The 22998-nt window shown below is 38.4% G+C and overlaps 1 protein-coding gene across 3 annotated transcripts in view; it reads left to right on the top strand.

The window, feature by feature from the left end:
- The first annotated feature begins 18574 nt into the window (after positions 1-18574).
- LOC145996504 (uncharacterized) overlaps positions 18575-22998 on the top strand; it is a 44443-nt gene continuing 40019 nt past the window's right edge. For 2 of the 3 annotated variants that reach the window (XR_014442782.1, XR_014442781.1), the window contains exon 1: positions 18581-18658. The gene's annotated coding sequence lies outside the window, so the exon portion shown is untranslated. Of the gene's footprint in view, positions 18659-22998 lie in introns of all 3 variants that reach the window. The other variant, XM_083133008.1, reaches the window with a different exon arrangement.

The following is a 22998-nucleotide window of genomic DNA, read 5'->3' as shown; positions in this document are numbered from 1 at the left end:
CCGGAGGCTTTCCCCCGGAAATGAAAAAAAAAAACAACTTAAAAACACTGAGTTCTAGGCCTTTTAGATTTGAATATGTTAAATTTCCTCGCTTAAGCAAACAAATATTAATTAGTATATTGGTTGTCAGTTTTAAAAGAAGCAAAACAGTACGATTATTGCATTTTGCATTTCATTGTTGTTTTTTTGATACAATACTCGTATTACTTTTAAAAAAGTTACGGTACAATAGTAAGATTCAGAAATTTTAGAGAAATTAAATTGAAAAGTTATTTTGATGCCTCAGCAGTAACTGTTGACTCAACACAAAGTCATTTTACGTTTTTCTTTCTGTACAAACACATCAATCAAATCGTCTAAGACGCGCTATTGCGGCGCAATTACCGCACATGACATCATGCCAAATGTCAAGATTTGCGGTATGGCTTCATAACAAAAATGTACTAACTGAACTTAATCACGTGTTATTTTTTTAAATATTTTTTAAGTTTGGGGGCCAGGCCCCCCTGGCCCCTCCAGAACTCCGCCTATGACTTTCCCATGCAGTAATAAGCCAAAAAAAGTCTCCCCTTTTGTCAGTGTAAAAAATACTGTCAGTTTTCACTATGACTGTCATTTGTTTTTCTTCCGGTAGTCACTTTTCCCCTCGTTAGGATGGTCTTAAGTTGATGATAGGCCCAGACTATCGACATGTTTGAAGAAAAAAATACTTTCTCTTTCAAAGACCACTGGGATTTTTTTTCTTCCCTGTTGTTTGTATTGTCTACGGTAGAGTATGTAAACTGTAAATCAATGTAATATTCGTGTAGATTACGTGTAGACAACGCATGTAGACGTAAACGTATAGTCTACAACTCATCACTGGTCCAGAATCAATTTAACACTTGCTCGAGATAGAGGTAAGAGTATTTTATTGATTGCATAGTGACCAAGAAGGGAGTTGAATTTGAATTGAATTTAGTTTCAGTTGTAAGGCCACTTTATGCACAGTAAGGCTAATTGGGACTCGACCTACAGTTTGATACGCACCCACTTATTGTATCATTTTAAGTGTTTGATATGTTTAATATATTAATTGCCTATTATGACGTAATTTGTTTTGTTCAATTGGGTAGTCTGTTATGGTTATGGACTAACCTTAAAACATTTGATTGTGGGTTGTGAGGTGAGAGAGATTATGAATATTGGTGGATAATGGAAGTGATTTTGGAAATGTTAATGTGTTAATTTGTGTAGTCAAGAAGTATTATGATCTTAATACAATTTTGTTTGTAATAAGAAGTTTAATTGTGAGTGCAAGTGTTATATATTAACATTAACTGACATCTAAATATATTTTTGGTGTGCGAGAGTTAGAAAGGATTACGTTAACATATCCTTATTTGATTTCCCACTACCTGAGGGCTTCAAAGTAGGCTGATAAGTCTCAGGCTCGCCGTTGAGGAATAATCGTAAGTTGATCCATTGAGAATAATCCGGGGAACGTGACAAGTTTAAAGTGGGATCCAAGAAGGGAGTTCATGTTATGCAAAACACACGTGCTTTTTTCAGTCGAGCTCCCTTGTTCTATTAGAGGTTGTGCAATCCGATCAGTCGGCATGAAATAATTGTTATGGTAAACATTTTCCTTGGTGATTATTGTTTATGTATTGCCGCCTCCGCAAAGTCAGGGGTGCCATCATAGGAACTTCTGTCACTATGGACGGTCCCCTTTCACTCGTCTAAGTAATCTTGCCTAGACAATCCGCCCAGAACTTTTTATTCTCCTAAAGACTATTCTTCCACTTGCGACAGGTGCAAGTGACATTATTCTACTCAATACAAACCAGCCATGAAAAATGACTGACGTACATACGGAAGCAAAGTCACACGACTTGAACTCCAGGACATTGCACCCACCAGGATGCAGGATGGATGCAGGGGGTGCTCGTTGCTATGTGAAGTACGTATGCATTACGTCATCTGGGAGGATCGGGTTTCACGGTGCTCGTTGCTATGTGCAGTAAGTTTGGTGCGGGGCACATATAACTACTAACACGTCGCAAAAATCGGAACAAGCAGGTTATTGATTTTGTAGCGTTCGATTTATTTTTATTGTATTTTTGTACTTGTAGACTGCAATCATGTCTAATTGTGCTGTAGCAAGCTATGAAAATGATAACCAGAAAACTAAAGGAACTGACATAAAATATCATAGATTTACAGTCGATAATTACGTAAGTAAACAGTGGATTCATTGCAGACGAAATGTAAAAAATGCAAGTGGGTAAATTTCTCGTATCGGACAAACGGCTGAAATTTGCTAGTTCATTTAATTTGAATATTCGTACTTACGTATTCTGCATTGCGAAACATTGCTGAAGGTGGCATTTCGCTTATTTCACGGAAATAAGCTCTATTTGTGGCATATCGAGTAAGTTTTCTTCGTTTCTTTTAGCCTTCGGTAACACGCAAAATGGCGGTCACAGTTTCACTACCGTACTCGGCATGCAGTGTTTCCACCCCACTGCACCCAAAAATACCTACGTAGCCCCACAAACCATTGACGCATAGCCCCACGAACCATTCATACATAGCCCCACGAACCATTTCCGGTAAGGTTAGGTTAGGTAGGGTCACTATAGGTTACAATAGTGAAAAATTGGTTTCGAAAAAAATATGCATAGCCCCACGAACCATTGACACATAGCCCCACGAACCATTGACACATAGCCCCACAAACCATTTGCGGAAATGTACCTTCTTCAGTTACAAAAACACGTGTTTGGAAACACTGACCGGGATTACGTCATCAGACACAGGCTACATCCACCTGGAAGTAAATGGATGCAAGAACTTTCGTGCATCGGTCAGACATTTATATCGAAAAATAGATGATTTACCGACAAAATTAAATGAACGATGCGAGAAAACACTTCCCCGAACTTCCACAAGTCTAAAGAAACTGCATTCGGTAAGTAATTTCTCCTGTAAATTTGAAGAAATCCGTTTGTCCGATACGAGAAATTTACCATGCAAGTGTGCAGTGCCAATTATTGTGAAGAAAACTATATGCGAGATCTAAAAGCAGAATTTTCCACCAAAGAACGTGCTGAAGCCAACTACAGTGCCATCGCTAAAATTACACCCTATTTAAGAAATTTACCTACTTTAGTACCAAAAAATCGAGGAAGACGTGCCCTAAACAAGCTAAAGACTATGCTGCCAGAAAAGAGAAAAATATATAGACGAAGGTATATATACACAAACTGCAAGCAATGTTTCGTAGTTGAAAAACATATTCGATCGTTTACAAAGGAGAAACACACACGTCTGCATTCAGAAGCAAATAAATTAAAGATTACAAACAACCTCTATCAACCTGCTTTAACTAAATAAAGAAGTTCAAAATCTAAAACGTAACCCAACCGACAGTACCACATGAAAAGTCATCAATATCTTGAAAATGTGTTCAACTAGTGCGAAGTACGTAGTGAGCCTAACTGATTTGTTATGTACATTTTATGTAAGTCGGATTTATAATTACTAACAAATTCATTTATTTAACACAAACCGATGTTGATTGTGATTTGTATGTCCATTTTATTGTGAAAAACGTTGTCGAAAATGTGCATTTCGAAGATCGCGTACTAACTTCCACGCTATTGGAAATTAAATTCATTTAGTACATCTTCAATTCGAGTTACATAGAGTTGTATGCACGATGGTAAATATTGCATGAGTGAATATTACACCCATCATTGAATTTTTTGCAACTTTGTTCAACTTTGGTATTTCACAAATACATTGTAAATAATTTTGTACCCTTGTACTCAATATAAACCAATGGATGTTACATTATTTCTTTGTAGTACATTTCTGTCAAAAAGAGCAAGATCTAAGATTAGTGTAATGCAAGTTACTTCGTTAATGTACAAATGTGTGTCGCATATCAGCCTTGGAGTATATTTTCCGGTTATACAACTCAGACACACATGGAAATGGAAATGAAAAATCTGCGGACAAAGTCCTTTAACGAATAATAATTCGTACACTTGCACAGTCAATCATTGTGAGTTCGTGTATCTTTTCTCCTTTATTGTTTAATTAAACTAAGATATTTTCATCGATATTCTCAAAGCGTTTCATTTACCGTGTGATCATAAATCTATTTCTATAGGCTTGAATTTAATAGGTTAAGACATTTAAGTTTGATGTTCCTAGCACTCATGAAGTATTTAGAGTAGGTTAAGTTAGTTAAATTAGTACTTGTACACTTTGGCTCGTCTTCTGCACGCGTTTGTATGTAAAGTTCTTAATACGAAACAATACTTTTCAGACTATGACAACGATAATTTGCAGCCAAATTTGAACCAGAGAAATTTAAAATATCTGCAAATTACAAACTGGAATAGCGTTTTCAAAGTCTGAAACTACTATCTTACAAACTATTTCGTCATTCTTCCTCCACATAAAACTTTCCAAAAAAAATTTGCATGTGGATCCGTAAATTATTGTACAGTAAATAAATATATGAAGAAGGTTGGGGATTCTTTCGAATTCAGAGTAAGTTTCAAATGCAGAGTAAAATTTTATCTAGATTATATTGCATCTTTCACTTGATAATTTGAAAAATAAAGTTACATTACGGAGAACGGTAAAGATTGGATTTTAAGTATATCAGTATAATGTTAATACTTTCTGATGTTATGTAAAATTTGAAATGTTCTTGGAAATGATTGCAACGTTCTGAATGAATAAGAAGGAATGATTCAGTCAGAAAACTAAATATTAGGCTTTTGTACTGCGTTGTGTTAAATGTTGTAAAATGATTATACCGCACTACTATCGGATTAAAAATTAGGGATATTCAAGTTTTGGACTCAATTAAAAGTTAACCAGTAGAACCACATAAAAACGAGTTACATCAAAATTCAGCTTATTCAATTCTGTGTCAATCTATGGTTACCAATTTTTTTTTTATTATGCCTTCTATTTTTATCGTCGTGAGAACAAAATAGGATATTTTTTTTAGTTTGGCAAACTATCGCTCTCTTTGAGATTCTATAAATAAAGAACGGTTCTCTTTATTTATAGATTATATATTATATAATTTATTTATTTATTATCCAAACTCTAATATCCATAATTTATAATCCGATAGTAGCCTACTCCTGTGACGTTCTGTGAGGCCCGTAGTACCTCGGAGGCCTCTGACGATCTCCGTGGGGGAGTTGTTAGAACAGCGCACTACGACGCCAGGGGTCCCGGGTTCGAATCCAATCGGGTAAGACATTGATTTGTCCTTAATGAGAAAATTGAGAATTTAGTAAATGTGATAGTATATGTGGAAACAAAGATGGATTGATTGATTTGCCTTACTTTACTTCCCTTCTTGTGCCAGTTCTGGCTAATTTGCAAAGATAGGGTTGAGTGATGAAATTATGCAATTGATGAATGAACACTCACAAACATCCATGCCGAGGCCAGGATTCGAACCCGGACCCCTGGCGTTCAAGCGCGATTTGCTAACCACTACGCCAAGGAGTCCGGCTTGTGGAAACAAAGAAACAGAACGACGGAGGGGGGACTACCTCTTATGGGTTTTCCTTTCATATTTAAAAAAAGACAGAAAAGCAAAAATAAACCAAATCTGTCAATCAATTCTTTCTTTGTAACTCTTTCACTATGCAATTCTTCTTTAGCATGCAACGTTTTTTATTAAAATCATAATACGATTTATGAAATGATGAAATCTGAAATGCTAATGAGAACACGGACAACCTTCTTTGTAATATATCGATCAGGTTTCAGAAACATGAATTTTTACAATACTTTTGCATGCGCAATTTTCGCTCTTATAAAAGTAGCATGTTTTAATTATGTTACTAATCATTAAAGGAATACCTCAATACCATACCGAAGTATGATAATTAATATTTACCCCTCAAAGTAATGAAACATTTTTCCTCTCTGAAACTCGTATAGAAATGATAGCGGCCGTTTGCTTCGGCCAAGCCCCGAACGAACATAACCGAAGGGGCACCGAGCATAACCGATCCTCCCACATGACGTCACGCGCTCGTGCATGATCGGCAATTTTCGGATGGCGCTACCTTATATATTAAATTACCTTGGGATGGATGATCTTCTTGTTTAGTTCAAAGAATTGCCGCTGTCGGATCGCATTGCATGGAGTCAGAGGGGAGTGTAAGGGAGCCCATTACCCTCCTTGAACTATGAAATATTTTACAAAATTAACATTGCTGATATTTCAGAATTGGCAAGAATTTCGAATTTGTCCTTGCATAAATGAATGGGTTATTTCTGGAAAGAGGCAGGCTCCTGAAGTACAAGTATGCAGTCTGCAATATTTGGAGATAGTGGCGGCGATTGGGTTCCAAAACTGGGGGGGGAGCAAGGATAGTTTACATTCCATTGTTAGATAAGGTGTAGTAGCATTGTGCGGGGCTATTCGGGAGAAAAATTGGCAAAAAGTGGGGGGGGGGCAACTTCCCCCTCTTTCCTCCTAATCACCGCCACTGTTTTAGTTTTGTAACCATTGATGCAAGGCTACTAGACGTCTCATCCTCAATTTCGCAATGAGCCAAAAGTAATAAAAGAAAAGGACATTAAACCAAGCCTATCAAATAAGTCAAAGTCATATCCTAAATATTTTACCCAAAGAAAACTATTACATTCGTTAGTGCTCTATGTGGGGGGGCAGGTTCACGGACGTTACTTAACTCTACAGACTCAATATCAGGTGACTGTTGATATTCGCGTGTCGGCTCAATCAAGAGTAATCTTCATGAACTTGTTTTGGAAGCAAATAGTTTTAGTGAACTCTGTAAAGTTATATTTCACGGGTGAAAACAGTTTGTTGGAAGCATAGATTATTACTATGCACAAATATCAACCGACATGAGGAATATGAAACGAAACATTTAAATGTCCTGCAGCTGTGAGCGTGGTACTACTTTACTATAGGGGTGACATCTATAAATCATTTATTTCGCACTTTCTTACATTGCTAACGTACTATTCTGCATTGCGAAACATTTCTTTAGGTGAAATAATGAATTTCTAACGAAAATAATGTATATTTCCTACATTTACGAGTACTTACTGTTACTCGTTATTTCGATTCTGTAACACACATTATGGCGATAACGTACTGGTTCATCGCGCGTTGTGAGAGTGTTTTGTCGATTTTTGCAGTGTTGCAAACTTGTTCACCGGAAAATACCTACTTTCGTGCCCGGATTTGAAATTATGCTAATACATCGCAAACCATTGACGTTTGCCCCACAAACCATTCACGTTAGCCCACAAACCATTCAAGTTAGCCCAAAAAACCATTGACGTTAGCCCCAAAAACCATTTTCCGTAAGGTTAGGTTAGGTTAGGCAAGCATAGTTAAAAAAGAAAAAAATTAAAAATGAAAATACTCGACACGACATGTTATAGTGAAAACACGGCGAGTTTGAAACACTGACTACGGGGTTTACGTCATCTAACACACGGAACATTGTGCTCTCGTGCAGAAAGCAAATGGCGGCAGCAGAAACAGCGTGTCGGACAGAGATTTTCGCAGAAAACAACATGCATTCGCATTAAAATGGATCAAAAGTACATTCACGAACTTCCACAACGTTACAGAATATGATTTGCGTAAGTACTTTCTCCTGTAAAAAGTAAGAAATCCGTCACCCCTATAGTAAAGTATTACCGTGAGCGTTTTAGAATACTTAGTTTTCTTGTGGTACTGTCACTGCTCTGGAATTAAGCTTATAAAAATAATGGTTACCTTAAGTAAAAGTAGAATAGAGCCTTCCCTTCTCCATTGTGTTTTACCTTCAGTCGAATTCATTATCATAGTTACTGTAATAGGTTGAAACAATGAATATATTGTTGAATGTTTGAACCACAGAAAACCGTGGTAATATATTTTATTGCTGCATTATAATGAATATTATTTCTATCGCGAGATTTAAAAGAAAAATAACACCACAGTCGCTACCACCCTTGCCACCACCCGTGGCGCAGTGGTTAGCGCATCGCGATGCGACGCCAGGGGTCCCGGGTTCGAACCCTGGCCTGGAAATGGATGTTTGTGAGAGTCCATTCATCAATTTCATCATATCATAACACATCCCCATCTTCGCAAATTAGCCAAAAGTGGCACAAAAAGCGAAGTAAAATAAAGCAAATCAATCAATCAATGAAACTAGATTTTTTGAAAGTCTAATTTATGTCAGCAGCTGCTTGTGGCTCTGAATTAGGTGAAGAGCTGATAGGGAAAAATGTAAGTCGAAGTGACAATGAACTCTTAATGCTCCTAACGCATACCTTTGTGCGAGTGTTTCGGAAGAACTTTAGCCAATGCCCATGTCGTGCTTCGCTATAAATGAAGGAAACTACAAAATATAAACTACTGGGTGCTAGTTTCACCTTTTACTCATCCACATAGAGCACTAACGAATATAATAGTGCCATTTGTTAGTGCTTCGTTTGTACACCAAACTATGGTTATCCATTTGAGTTAAAGTTTGAGGTAAAGTGACCGAATTTCGGATAGCTGTGTAATTTCGGATACCACAATATCTCGCGAAGTAAGTGCTGCAGTCTAGCGGAACAGGCGCTTACTAACAGTGAATGACGTGAGGATAGCACAGTGTGTGTGCAGAAGTGAAAGATGGAAGTGTGGTTTTGTGGCGGCCATTTTTTTCATTTTGAAACCAGCTGAGTTTTTGCGCCTTCACTTTCAAGACGTGACTCTACATGATACTAATTTTTATACATGAAAACACATAATATAATGGACTTCAACATATATTTATGTGAATTCGCTCTCGAACGTCAATGGCCGGCGGCATCGCCTGGTTGTCAAAGCGTGTGAATGTCCAATTTCGGATACCACTGACATTCCAATTTCGGAGATCCGAAATTTGGCGAGTGTAAGTAATTTCATTGTTTCATGCTTTCAGATGGCTCCGGATCCACGAAAACCATGGACTGAAGAAAATATGAAGAAAGCCTATGATGTCGTTAAAAGTAAAGAGATGGCTTTTTAAAAGTAGCTAAAACATTTCATGTTCCGAGGTATACGCTAGAAAATTACGTAAATCACAAAACAAAAGCAATTGATGAGCTCCTACATACTAACATGGGAAGAAAGTGTGTGCTCTAGGAACTGACATGGAAATGGAACTTATTGTAAGATTGTGGACGAACGATTCTTCGGTTTACGATCGGCGGATATACGAGTGCTTGCTTATCAGTTAGCTGCGCGAAATAATGTAGTCCACCCATTTGCAGTTAACAAAGGAATGGCAGGGAAGAAATGGTTACGAGGATTTTTGAATCGACACCCAGATTTAACATTTCGAACGCCACAGTCCCTGTCAATAGCGCGTGCGAAAGGCTTTAACAAGGAAAATGTAGACCTGTTTTTTTCCATCCTTGAACCAGAAATGCGTAGAATCAATTTTGATCCTACAAAAGTGTACAATGTCGACGAAACCGGAATAACAATAGTCCAGGAAACAAGGTCTAAAGTCATCAGTGCTAAAGGGAAAGAGGCTGTTTGCAGATTGTCGTCAGCAGAGAGGAGCGGAAGTTGATGGAATGTAATCTTTTTTCTGACATCTCGGAGACGATGCCCATTAAATATACACAATATTGCACTTCGTCTAGAACCCAAAAAAGGTTAAAGGCCATTTTCCCCTATTTTCGGCATTTTCCCGTCATTTTTTGCTATATTCGGTGTATTGTTTGGTCATATTTTATCACTTCTTTCATTTTGGTAATATTTTTAGTCTTTTCACCAAGGTGAACATAGGCCTATATAGATCTTGCAAGATTGCAATTTACAAGCAGAGATGCGGGAGGGGAGATTAATGCAGTTTACACCAATTCATTCAGTGTATTCGACTTAATCATTAAATTGTTTTAAAAAAATTTCGGTTGTTTCCATTGGACATCCTCGTTGCATATTTTGATTGAATGTGCGTGTGGTATCATTTGGTGCCTTTTTTTTAAAAAAAACAACAAGATTGCATTTTGTTTAATTTCCTTTTCATTTCAATTTTTAACCTGAAACTAGAAATTTAATGGTCATTTTTTGCATTTTTTACGTCATTTTCCCCATTTTTTAGGACATTCTATAGGTCATATACCTATATTTTTTTAGGTCATCAACTTCCGCTCGCTACTGATAACACTTGTAACATGCATGAATGCTGCTGGGAATTACGTTCCTCCTCTCATTATTTTCCCCAGGAACAATATGAAGAATGAATTATTGGATGGTTGCCCTTCTTAGGACAATTGCTGCTTGTCATCCATCTGGCTGGATCCAGCCCCACATATTCCTTCAGTGGTTGCAACATTTCATTTCGAAAATAAAACCAAGCAAGGAAGAATCCGTGGTTCTAGTCCTGGATGGTCACTGCACCCACATCAGAAATATGGACGTTCTTTTATTGGCGCGAGAAAATTGTGTTATCATTGTTTGCCTCCCACCACAGTCAACACATAGATTGCAACCTTTAGATGTTGCTTTCATGGGACCTTTCAAGAAGCTATATTCCCAAGAAATTGAGAAATGGATGGAATCTCATCCCTTCCTACCCTTTACTGCCTACCAGGTTGGATCTCTGATGGAAAGGGCATATATGAGAGCTGCATCTATGGAAACCAGTGTAAATGGGCTTAAGAAAACAGGTCCTTTAGATCCGCTATGTATTTGGCCCAAATGATTTCATTCCAGAACCTGACGTTAAATTCTCACCTAGTGAGCCTGTCAGTGAGACTGGTGATGAGGAGCATAAAGAGAAGAATGAATGAGGATCACCTTCATGTTCAGTTTCCTCATTCCGTTCACCACCTCCTCCCACTCTTCCCAAGACGCAACCGTCTTCTCGAGCTGGGAAAGCTGTTGTTGTGACCAGTAGCCCATGTAAGAATCATCTGGAGACTCCAAAAGGAACATCCGGTGATGGTTCATGTCCAAGACTGGAATGGAAAAATAGGAAATGCGAGCAGGCGACTGGTGAAAAGAATTCTCCTGCAAGAAAATTACTGCGGACTGCAAACAGAGAGACAGTGTGTAAAGACACTAGTTCAGAATCCTAAGATGGACATTTCGCTAGTCTCAACAGACGATGAAGACAGTTGTGACGAAGAATGCATCTTCTGCAACCAACCATACAAGAGTGACACATGCGGTGAGCAGTGGATAACATGCATGGAATGCTTGCGTTGGGTGCATAAATTATGTGCAGGAGTCGGGAAAGATCAGTGGAAAACATATGTTTGTGATTTATAACACCATTAAGCCTTGTTTCCATGATTATGAAAAACTAAAATATGCTGACCAAGGCAGTAATTTATTTTATAAAAAAAACGTTACGTTAGTTTATGTTTTTTTATAAAATAAATTACTGCCTTGGTCAGCATATTTTAGTTTTTCATTGTGATTTATGTTCCTAAACAAATCTGTAGCAAATGTAAGAACGACATTATTGCATAATTAATATGATATCCTTATCACCATATACTCTGCCTATGTTGGCAAGTGTGAAACAATACTGTATGACAGTAAATTGTATGGTTTAATAAATTTGTATTCATTTTCATCTAGATAGGCTTACTTCCTCTGCCATTATTAACTATCCGAAAATAAGAACCCACAGTATCCGAAATTGGGCACCGTTTTTTAGAAAGAGTGAAATGTTCCCTTTTCAAATACGTGTTAATTACACTGATAAACAATGAAATACTCCTTTAAATAAAACTAAGTGATCTTTATGTATTCAGATGTGCTGATAACGAATATCGCGTCCGTTTTCCTGTATCACCTAAAGTTTTTGCAGAACACCCACATTTTATAGTTTTATGGTTTCAGATCTCCGCACCCTGCTCCGCATACGGTTTAACGTTTGGTTCCTAGCAAATGGATAAGAACCTTTTAGCCACCTTGCGTATTTATGACTGGCACTTAATATTTCGTGAAGGAAACATCTGGCAGTAGAGTAATTTCCTGTTTCTGTCTTAAAATTTGTTCTTTTGTGGGTTAGTCGAGTCTTAACTTCCTTTCCGATAACTTTGCGAGTAGCCTTCGCGAATAGCCGTATTTTATTTTTGTATATGTTCGTGAAATTGTGAATGTAATATTATGTATAGTGAAGTGAAGTGTAAGTTGTATTTTAACAAAACGATCAGAGCATTCATAATTATTTTTTTTTTGAAGAAATATATTATAACTCAATTAATGAGTTCGCCATGTCAAGCAAATGTGTGAATAACCCGAACTTGTTTTGTTATGTTTGCGGGGTATTTACTCCGAAGTCACAGAGAAATACTATAACTCCTATAGTGAAAAAAGCATATGAGTTGTATTTTGGAAGTAAAGTAGACGAGGGAAAAAGCTGGGCACCACGTAAAATTTGTTGTAATTGTTCGCGAACTTAACGTGGTTGGCTTAATGGCACTCACAAATCAATGCCCTTCGGAAACCCTGTAATATGGACGGAACAGAAAGATCATACTACGGATTGTTACTTCTGTTTAACAAACATAGTGGGATCTAGTTCTAAATCAAAACATTGTATATTTTATCCTGATGTTCCTTCAGCCAAGAAATCTATGAGTCATGATTTTATACCAATTCCTAAGCCTCCTAAAGAATGGACAGTGGATGAAACAGAACCAAGCAGTGTTTCTCCAGATGACGAACCTGGACCCTCATATTCAAAAAACACCGATCCAAATTTTCCTGATCCAAATATACCTCACTTTATTTCCCAATCCGAAGTAAATGATCTAGTCAGAGACCTCAACCTTTCTAAAGTTCAAGCGGAATTATTAGATTCTCGTCTCCGAGGGTGGAATTTATTACAAGATGGTGTTAAGGTGTCATATCGGAAACGCCAACAATCACTGACACTTTTTTTTCTGTTAGTAATGAGTTAACTTACTGCAATGACGTAGAAGGCCTTCTGCAAGAACTTGGAAGGAGTCGCATCCCAAACGAGTGGAGACTATATTTAGATTCATCTAACAATAGTTTAAACGTAGTATTGTTGCATAATGGGAATATATACCCATCAGTACCCCTTGCCTGTTCTTCCACCATGAAGGAAAGGTATGAAAATATGGATACAATATTAAAAGTGATAAATTATGAAAAATATGGTTGGCAGATATGCGGAGACCCCCTAACTTGGGCGCGGTTAGTGACGAATGCGGCGAGAGATTTCACCAGGATATTTCTGTAATGGAGAAACGATATGCAGGAAAATCGGTACAGAACATGTTAGCAGACTACTGTTGGAACCTCAAGGAAGAGGTTTCTGGTGGCAGTTACAAACGGCAGAGTTCAAGAAAGAAATTTTGAAAATGTGAGTAAAAATGTGTTTTTTTTTCCTTTTTTTGCATGAAATTTCTTCATTGAACAGTCAAAATCGGTCCTATTTATATTTTATATATTTCATAGTTATTCACTTCAATATTTAAATCTTATTTCATGAGCAAACAAACAAAAATAATTTCAAATTTCGATGTATTATTACAAAGGGAATTAAATTTTTATTAAAAACAAAAAATGAAAATCCAGGGAAAATGATAGGTGATACAGCATTTCTACTTTCAGATTTGGATTCAGCGGGGTCGAATTATAAATAATCACCTATTTTCGTTCAAAGGAGCAAAAAAAAGTTTGAATTTGTTTATCAGTGTTATTAGTACTAAAATGTGTTACATTTCTTGGTATTTCAAACACAGAAACTAGAATGTCCAGGCAATCCTCATTCACGAAATTGGTTCAATCGGACTTCCCATTCAGAAGTAATTAACATTTTTTTTTAAAAGAAGTATCCTCAATTCGGGCACTTTACCTTACACGCACACACACACGCACATACATACACACCAGCGGCGGCGCCTCGGCTGCTGAGGGTGTGCGGAAAGAAATTTAAGGGGTGCGATGCTGAAAATAAGGAAAACAAGAAACATGCATGCAACCTTTCAAAACTGGGGGAGCAAAGTGACAAAACTGGGAGGGGGGAGGGCAAGGACAGTTTACTTTCCCTTGGTAGATGGCTTAGTATAGTGTGGGAGCAAAAATAGCAAAAAGCGGGGGGCAACTGCTACCCTAATCCCCGCCACTGATTAACATAACTTACTGACTGAAATGAATGTATATAACTTCAGATGGGCACTCATTTTCCAGGAACGCTGTGCCACTTACCCTCCCCCTAGACGTCCATCATGATATCGTATCATTCTACAGAACGATGGCATCGAAACCAGTCACCCCTAATGTGTAATGTAGCTTATTCATCCTCAATGATGAGAGCACTCTTCATTGACATGACAAGCCAAATGCTTGGCAGTGCGAAAGGCACAACTAAAACTAAACAGCTTAACAATTAGAAAATACAATGGTCACTCATTGGGTTTTATGAACCTTTGAACCTGAATCATGCCTGGGTTAGGATAATTACCTGTCTATCTGAAGAGTGATCATAATTTCGAAGAATAAAATAAACCAAGTCTCTCTAGGCTTCGTTGCAGGTTGACCAGGCCTCGCCTCACTTTCCCTCAACTCCTTTTCTCTAAGCAGCCCTCTCTCCTCAATCCAAAACCAAAGTCAGTCCCTTCTCAGTCTGTCTCACCTCTATATCCCCCAGGCCATGGAGATCTTCCTCCATGTCGAATCGTGATTTTTACTACCTCTGTTGCAAACAGCTCACTCCATAAACCTGATGGAACTTCCTATATCCTGAATACATCAGGAAGTTTGCATAGCACCACACTGTGCACTATTCACATACCACAGACGTTGAGACAACTGGAGTAAACAAGTGACTGCCCTGGTCAACATGAAGCATCCATAGAGAGTTTAAATAAAATATAATCCTATAGATTAATACGATATGTATTAAGTCTTATACTCCAAGAAAGTGGTCATACAATGTAAACATTCAGATGCACGCTGCAATCTTATTTCGTGAAATACAAAATTAAATTATCCTTGCCTTTAAAACACAATTTTTGAACCTTTTCAATGTAATCAATGGAGGTATAAAATACATAGTACATTGCATCTCCCGTCTGTCACTTCAGGACAAAACGCGAAGTGCACAGCAACTTCGTCTTCGTTAACACCTTAATGCCTGAATTTATGATTTTTGGAATAGAAATGTTATTTTTCGCTAAATTGTTTATTTTGGTGTAAGAAAAGCATTTGACAGCAACGAATTACATTCTTACATAGTATTACTATACTTTGTACTATGTTGCCTGAAAGCAACATCAGGCACATATTTTTAGAAATGACTCCTGATACCTTAGCAATAAGTCCCGTCGCCTTGCAAACAACGGGCTCGTGGTTCCATTAACGGTGAAAGCACGATGTACAACTGTTCAGATCTTGCTTTAAGCTGTAAGTCACGTCCCGATTAGCCTATATGACCATTAGAGAATTAAGAAAATCAATTTTGTTCTTTAGATTATGTATTCTGTTAAGTACATCTCTAGTTTAGCACAGATTATTTCTGCCAGTTATCAGTAATCTTCTTCTTCTTTTATTCGTGATATCACTATGAGTCATAAGCTTGATTCACATCTACACTCCAGTAACGCTCAAATCACCCTCCCCCCATGGTCCGGTCCAGAGGCGTCTCTTGAACGCATGCGTCAATTGTGGGAAAAAGGACAGCTTGCTCTGCGACGACATTCATGAGCATTTCTACATTCTAATTTCTTCATATAGGAGAAGTATTTATTTTACACGAAAGCCCTGAACTAAGCTTATATTACATTTCTTGGATCTGAAGTGACGCATGCATCAATTATGGGAAAATAATTATTACTTTCTTTCACTTCAGATCCAAGAAATGTAATATAAGCTTAGTTCAGCGCTCTCGTGTAAAATAAATACTTCTCCTATATGAAGAAATTAGAATGTAGAAATGCTCATGAATGTCGTCGCAGAGCAAGTTTTCCTTTTCCCCACAATTGACGCATGCGCAGCATTCACCACATGCGTTCACGAGACGCCTCTGGTCCGTTCAAATATAGTTGAATGATTTTTAAAGAGAAGCATTCACACCTAGCGCTCCGGTCAAGGTTTGTTCTATCACGCTCAGCTCGCAGTTCGGTCACGATCGGGTGGAAAGAATATTTGACTGGGCCGTGAGGGGCGGAGCTTCACTTTGTGAAGCTCGATCGTTGATGTGAACGTCTGATAAGGTTCAGTAGCAAGCAGTCTTCAGCCCAGTGAAAAAAATTAAGTAGGGAACTAACCACAAATATGATCCATAAACACTAGTTGTAATGACCTTCTTCCAACCCGTTTCATCAATTAAAATCCTTAAATCTAAAAGCTAACCTATGGACGGTCATATTTTCCCGGACAATCAAATTGTCATTTTTGTGTGTGCAAAGGGAAAGGAGGTGGTGGTCGACCCTCTGCCAAGGGAAAAGTCATTCTTGATATCTAGCCCGGAATCAAGATTAAATTTAACAACGAACTTGTTCTTCGTTTACAGAAAACGATACAAAATTACTCCCTATATTTTTTTCTTAGTCGAGGGAGGCCACGTTTCACACGATGTGCGTAACAATCGGGCCCTTGAAACTAGTCTTACAACCTGATGTATATTTGTCACGTGTTGTATCGGAAACTTTCTAATAGAAGAAATGGTGAACAATGTCGATATCTAACAATGAGTCCGAAATTTTTAATGTCAAACTTAGATCGACAAAGTAGTGTTACCATTGTTGCCATTTACAGTTTTGCACATTGTTGCAAATATACGTTTGCCGCTTTCAAACCAAAAGTATAACATCAATAAACAACATTATATTTATAATAGCCGACCTCCTGTCCGAGTGGTTAGCACAGCGTGCTATGACACCAGGTTCGAATCCCGGCCGGCCATGGATGTTCATTGTGATGTTCTTTCATCAATTTAATCACATTATCACTCATTCTCATCCTCACGATTAGTCAAAACTGTCATAAAAGCGAAGTAAATCAACCAAGTCAATGTCTAATTAACGCCAGTGCTGCAACAGCCAAGTCCGTCGTTGAAAATTTCTTAAACATTGCAGTTAGAGGGAGATTATTTCCGTAACATCTCTGGCTATTATGCATTTGAAGCATCGGAACGAGTCACAACTCTCGAAGCGGCCAATTAACCAAGCGAGCCGCTGACGTAATCTCAACCCAGAACCTATCGCTAAGCCCCTTGCTCAGGTTCTACACGCCCACTAGGCCCGCTAGACAAACTCGAGCAGTCCGCTGGAGATGTACCAAAAGTAATTCGACTCTAGTACAAACGGCAGACTTTTTATACAGAAAAATCTGTGTACTCTGTGAAGAAACCAACACCAGACTCACGTTGAACGTACCTTGACTGGGGCGAAGCTTGACCGCTAGTGCAGATACCCCCCTGACCGTGAGCGGAGCGTTAGGGGAGAGTGACCTGAGAGTTGCTTGAGCTTATCAAGCCTTACTCAGCCTCAAATCAACGGGTGCCTAGGGGCCACCCTGGTGGGGGAAGGGGTAAAGGCGGCCGGGGCGTGGTGCTGATCCCATCACCCCCAAAATGGACAAGTTCGAGAACGTGTGGGCTCTACCCCCACATCTCCTAAATGTGCCTTCATGACACTATGTTGCACGGGGAACAGTAAAATTTTTGTATCCGCAAAACGTATTTCTTCAATTTTACAGGAGAAAGTACTTACCGAACTGACTTTCCGTACACTTTTGAAAGGTCGTGGAAGTGTTTTTTCCCATCGCTTAATTTATTTCGCCGGTAAATCATGTATTTTTTGAAGATTAATGTGTCTCCAATTCACGAAAGCTGTTGTCCTTCCACTACGTGAATCAAATGTTGCGTACGTTCGATGATGTAACCCCCGGTCAGTGTTTCCAACCACACCGTTGTTTTCCAAGAACATGACAATTTTGAAGATGACAATTTATCTATGTTTGCCTAACCTAACCTAACCTAACCTTGCCGTGCATGGTTCGTGGGGCTATCCGTGCATGGTTCGTGGGGTTCTCGAACCTGGGGGGAAAAAAATAAGTAACACAAAAGTAGGTGTTTTTCGATGAAGAAGGTTGCAACATTGCATAACCACTGATCATGGACAACGCTAGTCAAGATTTCTCCGCCATATTGCATGTAACGCATGCGAAAACGAACAAACAAGAATTACTCGATATGTCGAAAATTGAGATTATTTGCGTGAAAAAAAACGAAACGGAACCTTCAAGAATTCTTAGGAATGCAGAATACGTAAGTACCAATGTGAAAAAGAAGAAAATAAAGGAATTTCAGACGTTTGGCGGATACTGAAATTTTAATGTTATGTTTGGAATATCAATGCTCCTGACTTTCATAACCCGTTACACTTCTGATGAAACTTGTCTCTATGAAAGTGCTCTGACGAATCGAGGGAAATTTCATTTCCATAAGGGAATTTGTCCTTAGATAAAGGGAAATTTTCTGTACCTAAGGGGGAATTTGTTGGAAATGGAGTTGCCAACACTGAACAGCCAGTCAGCTGACGGCCACGCTTGGCCACGCAGCAGCTCTTTGTAGAGCGCCGTTCGATGTAACACCAACGAGCCCTGTGCCTGCCTGCTAAGAAGTAATGGGTAAAGTATGGTGTATTTTCCGTTTCGATATACCCTATAGACATGTTTATTTTATTCGTAAAATTGCAGAATTTGTGTATGGATCGCGTAACATGCTCCGTGCAGAAAAATTGTTTAAATGTGACACGTGCCTCTTTCAACAGCTAAATCAAACTATTAGAGGTACCAGTTTCGTATGGGCACAACACCTCTCACTTGTTTATTTTGTCATTTTTAACATTCGTACTTACGTATTCTGCATTGCCAAAGATTCTTCAAGGTTAAATTATGCTTTTCGCATGAGTTTACAATAGCGGACCACTCTCAAATTTCTATAAAATTTCGCCTACTTACTAATTTCGGTGTCCTGATGACGTATCTGTAGTTCATATTTGGCGGTCACTTGTTAAAATTGTACATTTACGTGTAGAACTTGTAAAATAGCATTGCGATTTACCACGGTGATTGTCCATACACAGCAATTTGGAACAATCTTTCTTTCGCAATTCGTTAATGGTCTTCCTTTACGCACAACAATCTTGCTGACGTCAGACGAGGAATGCCTACGAGGTTAGGTTAGGCCTGTTAGGTTAGGTTCCATTAGCATAAATACAAAGAAATATTAATATTTTAGCTAAGAGAACTATACCTTGTCTTGCCTGTTGATTTCTTCATGTTGGGAAAATGACGTATTCCGTGGAACTATTGTTCTTATGGTAGGGTTACGTTACGTTAAGAAAACATAGTTTATTTAGTATTTTCCTCGATTTCCATACTTGACCGCCAATTATTACATGCAGATTCGTGATTAGGAGTTCACAATTAATGAGTAGGCGAAATTTCATAGAAATTGGAGAGTGGTCCGGTATTGTAAACTCGTTCCACGGTAAGGTTCGGTTAGGCAAACATAGTTAAAATTTGGGGTCGTAGTAATATCATGAATGTAGATTTCGTTTTTACGTCTTGAACAACTGCGTGGTTGGAAACACTGACAGGGGGTTACATCCGATTCACGTAGAGGAACGAAATGAAAGTAATGGCAGTTGTGCGTCGGAGAGATATTTCTCTTGAAAAATACATGAATTCCCAAGAAATTGATTCCAAGATGAAAGAAAATGCCTGCACGAACTTTGAAAATGCTACAGAAATTCATTTCCGTAAGTAGTTCCTTCTGTAAAAATGAATAAATACGTTGTGTCGATATGAAACTGTTACCAGTAGTTTCTTCTGTAAAAATAAATAAATGTGTCCGAAGGATAGTAAACTAGTACCGAACGTCGCAAGTGGAAAGTGTGCTACCAAACATGTTGTCACATTGTTCTACGATATTTCAAATTTACGATTTCTTCAATAGAGAGCCTGGGTGTACATTCGTGTGTTGCCATTATTACGTCATCTAAATAAGGAATCCATATCAAATAAAGTTTAAATATCGCTAAAAAAAACTTGTTCAAATTCTAAATTTGCTTTGCAAATGTGTTAAATATTTGATTTATAGACATCCGTAATTAAGAGATCCTAAATTCGAGTCTTGTTACCCACTATTTTTCACTATTACCTATGCACGTTAATTCTATTTTTGTCACAAAGGTTGCCATTTGCAATTTAATTCCGTGATTGATTTGATTTTGTGGCCCACGCTTGGCGCTGCTCCTGCGAGAAAGTCGAGAAAGCAATGTTCTGTCGGCCCAAGTTCATTTGTTTAACGAATTAATCACGATACACAGACGTTTTCCTTACAGTGTGTTGTCTAGAGAAAGATACTTCCCTTCCATCCACTCTTATATGGTTCTTTGTCAAGAACGAAATCCCCTTCGAACCTCATGAAAATCCGCTAAATCTCAGTCTCTGACACGACCGAAAGCCTGGAACGATAGCCCACGTAAGCTAATTTTCAAATCATAATGGCTGCGTAAATATAACATAATGGAGCTTTTAACTGTGATAATTAGTTTTTCCAAGCTTCAACCTTACTTCCACAATAGTTTCCACTATTCTAAAGCATTTCCTAATATTCCCATAAAAGTTACGAAAAATCGTTAAACATTCGGAATCGTTAAGTTCGTTTTAACTCTAGAAAGCCAAGATATTAGGTCTGGAAGTTTCACACATGAAAATTAAATCGTTACAGTTCGTTGAATAGATGATTATCTTTTCAACAAAATGAATCAATGAATGAATGTACACCCTAATTGGCCTAACCTAGCAAGATCTTGTGTGAGCATTCACCACCAACCCTAGATTTTTTTTTAATAATCTAAACAGTCCAGTTCAAAACCTACAAGGAATACCGATGTCTGCGACCATCTGTATCGCCCCAGACGTCTGAAACACACACGTATAATTTGTGGTTTCTGTAATCCTAACTTTTAAAGAAACATGTTCTTATTGATAAGTCGCAATTGGTGACCGGGAGGACACTCATTCACAGCTTCGAATGCTTGAGAGCAGTCTTTTGTTTCGTATAGTTAGTCCAGGTCTCGGGTTCGAATCCTGGTATTTCTGCAGTCGTGCAGTTCATTATTTAATCTCGTCGACGCTTGACCAAAGCGCCTGGGAAGAGACGTAATATAAACATGCAAAAATAGTTCCTCCCTTTGTTATTTGGCGCCTAAGCATTTTACTTCACCTTATGTTTTGAACGTTCTTGTAATCAAGGGTTTCCGTGTTCGACAACCGATGGAGGCACGTAGTGGTTCCGATCCCACTCAAAATTGTAGATCCAGTCCCGATTAGCCTATCTGTGCATCAAGTTAATTTTAATATTATACAGCTAAACTGACATCTGGTAAGAATTCCAGGTATGACTTCAGATGACCGGATTTTCTTCATATTTGACATACTCACTAATTGAGGCCTCCTAATCACGAATCTGAAGTTAAAAATTGTCGGTCACGTCTGGAAATTGCGAACCATTGATGGTAGCCTCACGAACCATTGGTGCGTGGTTAGGTTAGTTCGGTTAGGTTAGGCAAACATAGTTAAAATTTGGTGTCGTGGTAGTATCAGGAATAAATATATTTGGTTGTGAAACAAAAAATTTCGCGGAAATCGACAGTTTCCATTCCGAAAACTAACGCCTTATGTTTGCTTATTTTGCCATTTCTGGACTTTTCCGACAAATTTTAACTTCAGATTCGTGATTAGGAGGCCTCAATTAGTGAGTATGTCAAATATGAAGAAAATCGGAGAGGGGTACGGTCATCTTAAGTCGTTCCGGTATATTTGTTTCCCTAGTCAGTCCTCATTTTGCTATCTTTTCCTGCCTTTGACGTCCTTTTCTTATTTCTAGAAATACCTGGCCCAAGGGGGGATTACAACACTCGTCAATCCCCCCTTGGGCACTGTGGTGATTACGTATTTTTATAATTATAAAACTTAATTCCACCACAGACCTGTATCCACCCTTGCTTGTGAATGAAGGTTGTTACGTAATCTAGTTCTCGCCTTGCAGACGATAGCTACGTCCAAGAATCATAACCTGCTCTTATCTGCCCTCTACTGGCAGTTTACGAAAACAGTGCCTCAGTTCTCGCTGGGAAACCTGCTATCGGTTGTCGTCAAGTCTTCGAACATGCAAGTGAATTGCAGTACAAGGTTGGGTTCTCGCGAATCCATGGCTTACATGTTTAACTGCTTAACTGTTTTTGACTGCACGGAGTATGGGGGTTTTGTCGAGTGAATCCAGGTATCTCACAGATACACATTCTTTGTGAGTAAATTAGGTGCATGCTAATTAAGACCTTTTTAAAATCTACATTATGTAGGCATTGCACATTCGTCTTTACGAAAAGATTTACGTACTTGTAACTTGCAAAAATCCAACCTTTCAGCCACTTTCTGACTTATTCGAAAACAACCTTGACAGCGGTAACGACAAGTGTGATATTTAGATATGTATGCGTGCTCTTAAAATCGATGAGTGTACATTGTGTACACTCCCGTAGCGGAGTGTTTAGCACATCGCGCTACGACGCAAGGGGTTCCGGGTTCGAATCCCGGCCTGGGCATGGATGTTTGTGAGTGTCCATTCATCAATTTCATCATATCCTCACAAATTAGTCAAAAGTGGCATAAAAAGCGAAGAAACATACAGGGCTAGCATAAATGATTCATTCGTTTTGAAATGGCTATATTTTCAAAAGTATTACACGTACACACATGAAAGAGATATGAAAAGAACCACAAACTCACCAAGTTTATACACCCTCTACAAATGTTCGATATTTCAAAAGGTGAATGTTTTCTGTGCAGTGTCACAAACAAAGATCTATGGGCCGTTTTTCTTCGCTGAGCAAACTGTGACCGGTAAATGTTACCTGGATATGTTGCAGTTGTTCCCGCAACTCTGTGCTGACTTC

This window comes from Lepisma saccharinum, chromosome 12 (assembly GCF_977018435.1).
Source record: "Lepisma saccharinum chromosome 12, izLepSacc3.1, whole genome shotgun sequence".
NCBI classification, from domain to species: domain Eukaryota; kingdom Metazoa; phylum Arthropoda; class Insecta; order Zygentoma; family Lepismatidae; genus Lepisma; species Lepisma saccharinum.
This window is presented reverse-complemented; position numbering and strand designations above follow the sequence as displayed.